Source organism: Triticum dicoccoides, chromosome 3A (assembly GCF_002162155.2).
Source record: "Triticum dicoccoides isolate Atlit2015 ecotype Zavitan chromosome 3A, WEW_v2.0, whole genome shotgun sequence".
In the NCBI taxonomy this organism is placed as follows: Eukaryota; Viridiplantae; Streptophyta; class Magnoliopsida; order Poales; family Poaceae; genus Triticum; species Triticum dicoccoides.
Window position 1 is genome coordinate 498,053,075 of NC_041384.1, and position 4,947 is coordinate 498,058,021.

Below are 4,947 nucleotides of genomic sequence, written 5' to 3' on the forward strand. Positions count from 1 at the left end.
CTGTCCCATTATCTTTGGTAGACCTTTCTTGAACACAATTAATGCTAAGATAGATTGTAAGAAACAAACTATGGGTGTTAGCTTTGGTGATGAGTCTCATGAGTTTAAGTTTTCCAAGTTTAGTAGAAATCATCATGAAAAAGAATTGCCTAGTAAGGATGAATTAATTGGTCTTGCTTCTATTGTTGTTCCACCTACTGATCCTTTAGAACAATACTTGCTAGACCATGAGAATGATTTACATATGCATGAAAGAAATGAAGTAGATAATATTTTCTTTGAACAATGTCCTCTGCTTAAACACAATTTGCCTATTGAAACTCTGGGAGGTCCTCCTCCACCTAAAGGTGATCCTTTGTTTGAATTAAAACAATTGCCAGGCACTTTGAAATATGCTTATCTTGATGAAAAGAAGATATATCCTGTTATTATTAGTGCTAACCTTTCAGAACATGAAGAAGAAAGATTATTGAAAGTTCTAAGGAAGCACCGGGCTGCTATTGGATATACTCTTGATGATTTAAAGCGCATTAGTCCCACTCTATGTCAGCACAAAATTAATATGGAACCTGATGCTAAACCAGTTGTTGATCACCAACGTTGGTTGAATCCGAAGATGAAAGAGGTGGTAAGAATGGAAATATTAAAACTTCTGGAAGCAGGTATAATTTATCCCATAGCTGATAGTAGATGGGTAAGTCATGTTCATTGTGTTCCTAAGAAAGGAGGTATTACTGTTGTTCCTAATAATAAGAATGAACTCATTCCACAAAGAATTGTTACAGGCTATAGAATGGTAATTGATTTTAGAAAATTAAATAAAGCAACTAGAAAAGATCATTACCCTTTGCCTTTTATAGATCAAATGCTTGAAATATTATCTAAGCACACACACTTTTGCTTCCTCGATGGATATTCTGGCTTTTCACAAATACCTGTTTCTCAACCTGATCAAGAAAATACCACTTTTACTTGTCCATTTGGAACCTGTGCTTATAGACGTATGCCTTTTGGTTTATGTAATGCACCTGCTACCTTTCAAAGATGCATGATGGCTATAGTCTCTGACTTTTGTGAAAATATTGTTGAGGTTTTCATGGATGACTTTTCTGTTTATGGGAAGTCTTTTGATGATTGTTTAAGCAACCTTGAGCGAGTTTTGCAGAGATGTGAACAAACAAATCTTGTCTTGAATTGGGAGAAGTGCCACTTTATGGTTAATGAAGGCATTGTCTTGGGTCATAAAATTTCTGAAAGAGGTATTGAAGTGGACCAAGCTAAGGTTGATGCAATTGAGAAAATGCCATGTCCTAAGGACATCAAAGGTATTCGTAGTTTCCTAGGTCATGTTGGTTTCTATAGGAGGTTTATTAAAGACTTCTCTAAAATTTCTAGGCCTCTCACTAGTCTTTTGCAAAAGGATGTTTCTTTTGTTTTGGATGATGATTGTTTAGAAGCCTTTGAAACACTCAAGAAAGCCTTAATATCTGCACCTATTGTTCAACCACCTGATTGGAACTTGCCTTTTGAAATTATGTGTGATGCTAGTGATTATGCTGTTGGTGTTGTTCTAGGACAAAGAGTTGATAAGAAATTGAATGTTATCCATTTTGCTAGTAAAACTCTAGACAGTGCTCAAAGAAATTAAGCTACTAATGAAAAAGAATTCTTAGCGGTAGTGTTTGCTTGTGATAAATTTAGACCTTATATTGTTGATTCCAAAGTAACTGTTCACATAGACCATGCTGCTATTAAATATCTTATGGAAAAGAAAGATGCTAAACCTAGATTTATTCGTTGGGTTCTCTTGTTACAAGAATTTGATTTACATATCATTGATATAAAAGGAGCTGAGAACCCCGTAGCTGATAATTTGTCTAGGCTTGAAAATGTGCTTGATGACCCACTTCCTGTTGATGATAGTTTTCCTGATTAGCAGTTAGTTGCAATAAATGTTGCTAATAGTACTCCTTGGTATGCTGACTATGCTAATTACATTGTTGCTAAATATTTACCACCTAGCTTTACATACCAACAAAAGAAAAAAATCTTCTATGATTTAAGACATTACTTTTGGGATGACCCACATCTTTATAAAGAAGGAGTAGATGGTATTATTAGACGTTGTGTACCTGAGCATGAACGGGGACAAATCCTACGGAAATGTCACTCCGAGGCTTATGGAGGGCATCATGCTAGAGATAGAACTGCCCACAAGGTATTGCAATCTGCATTTTATTGGCCTACTCTCTTCAAGGATGCCCGTAAGTTTGTCTCTTCTTGTGATGAATGTCAAAAAATAGGTAAAATCGGTAAGCGTCAAGAAATGCCTATGAATTATACACTTGCTGTTGAACCTTTTGATGTTTGGGGATTTGATTACATGGGACCTTTTCCTTCCTCTAATGGGTATACACATATTTTGGTTGATATTGATTATGTTACTAAATGGATAGAAGCTATTCCAACTAGTAGTGTTGATCACAACACCTCTATTAAAAGGCTTAAGGAAGTTATTTTCCCAAGGTTTGGAGTCCCTAGATATTTAATGACTGATAGTAGTTCACACTTTATTCATGGTGCTTTCCGTAAAATGCTTGCCAAGTATGATGTTAACCATATAATTGCATCACCCTATCATCCTCAGTCTAGTGGTCAAGTTGAACTTATCAATAGAGAAATGAAATTAATTTTGCAAAAGACTGTCAATAGGTCCAGGAAGAATTGGTCTAAGAAATTAGATGATGCACTTTGGGCCTATAGAACAGCTTATAAAAATCCTATGGGTATGTATCCTTATAAAATGGTTTATGGAAAAGCTTGTCAGTTACCTCTTGAGTTAGAACATAAAGCTTATTGGGCAGTTAAAGAACTGAATTATGATTTCAAACTTGCTAGTGAAAAGTGGTTATTTGATATAAGCTCATTAGATGAATGGAGAACCCAAGCTTATGAAAATGCAAAGTTGTTCAAAGAAAAAGTTAAAAGATGGCATGACAAAAGAATCCAAAAGCGTGACTTTAAAGTTGGAGAATATGTTCTTTTATAAAACTCTCGTTTTAGATTTTTTGCAGGGAAGCTCCTTTCAAAATGGGAAGGCCCCTATGTCATCGAGGAGGTTTTCTGGTTTTGATCCATCAAAATAAGGCACTAACCCGAAGGCTGTCAATGGGCAATGAATAAAGCATTATATCTCAGGTACGCCTATTAATGTTGAAAGTAATATTATTCAAACTTTGACACTGGAAGAACACATAAAAGAGTCCTTCCGGAACACTCCAGAATCATGAAAATAAGGAGGTATGTGATACGGTAAGTAAACGGACTCCGAAAAATCTGCAAAAATATTTTTTATTAGTTTTGAAATATTTTAAAATTTTGGAAATAAAGAAACTTCCAGGAAGCGGACCCTGGTGAGCACAAGACACCAGGGCGCGCCAGGCTTACCTGGCGCGCCCAGGTGGGTTGTGCCCACCTGGGACACTTCCCGTACTATGTTTTTCTACCATATACTTGTCCTATAAGATAAAACAATCTATATATACTTCCCGAACATGTTGATCACCATATCGCGGAGAGATCCTCTGTTCTCTTTTTCCTTGTTGTTGTCTGTCAGATTCCGTCTACCATGGCCTCTTCAAGCTCCTCCAAGGACAAGATCTCTCCTTCATCACCACCATCATCTGCTTCACCACCAAAAGGAGAATTGAGTATCGGGTATGGGCACTCCCCTTGGCTTCTGCCAAGCTTGGAGGAGGTGCCCCGGTATCGTATCATCCCACTATCTTTTTGCTTTTATTTATCTTAGTTCAATCTTTTGCTTTCAGATGAAATAAAGTTTAGTTCAATCCTTTCTTATTTTGAGAGTTTGCTTAGTGATCTATCCTTGTAATCGTGTGCAAGTTATATAATGAAGTTAGTTTTAGTTTTTTGCTTTCTTTACTTTCATGTTGCAAATGAAGAAAAGAATTAAGGAAGAAAGAAAAAGAGAAAGGAAATAAATGAAGAAAGGAAATAAATAATGAAAATATTATATACTAATCCTATGGTAGGTGATGGCACCACATAAGGAAAAGTATAGGTAGAAAATTTTATTAGAAATTGACAAACAAAGCATTAGTGAATGATGCGACTCATGAAAGAATTAATAAGGGAAGAGAAGATTCACATATAGATATACTATCCTAGAAATCTTTTGTGATTGTGAGCCCTCATCAAAATATTATATGCCAAAATTGTTGACGTTGGACAAGGAAGACAACTTAATGGTTTATGTTTATTTATATTCACATAGAAGTCATATTGTCATAGATACTTTAACATGTGATGCTTGCCCCCTATCTTTGCTAGCCAAAAATTCTGTACTAAGTAGAGATACTACTTGTGCATCCAAAACCCTTAAACCCAAATCTTTTTCAAGAGTCCACCATACCTACCTAGTGATTGAGCAATATCCCTCAAGTAAGTTGTCATCGGTGCAAAAAGGCAATAAAAATTGCTTCAAAAAGTGTGACACCCGGATAATCTTGCTACAGTAATCCCACGCTAATCGTGCCATGACACCTCAGTTACTGTTGCTATCCTCGCAAAATTCGAAACCGTTCAAAATTCAAATTCAAATTAGTGACAACAATAAAAGTTTTCAAAAATTGAAACAAAAATGTTCAGTGGTTGCCGAATATTACCAGGGTAATTATGATGCAACAAGCACATTTTAAAAAAATGGCTAGATAGTTTTAAGTTAAATAAAATAGAAAGAAAATAAATAAAAGAAAGAAAATACAAAAGGAGAAAACAGAGAACAAAAATAGAAGGAGAACACCCCCTTCCCTGGGCCGTGGCCCAACTGGGCCAACCCACCTTGCCCAGCCGGCCCACCCCCGGCTATACCCCCCCCCCACTACCAGAAACCCTAACCCCATCCACCCCACTCTCCCCACGACACCC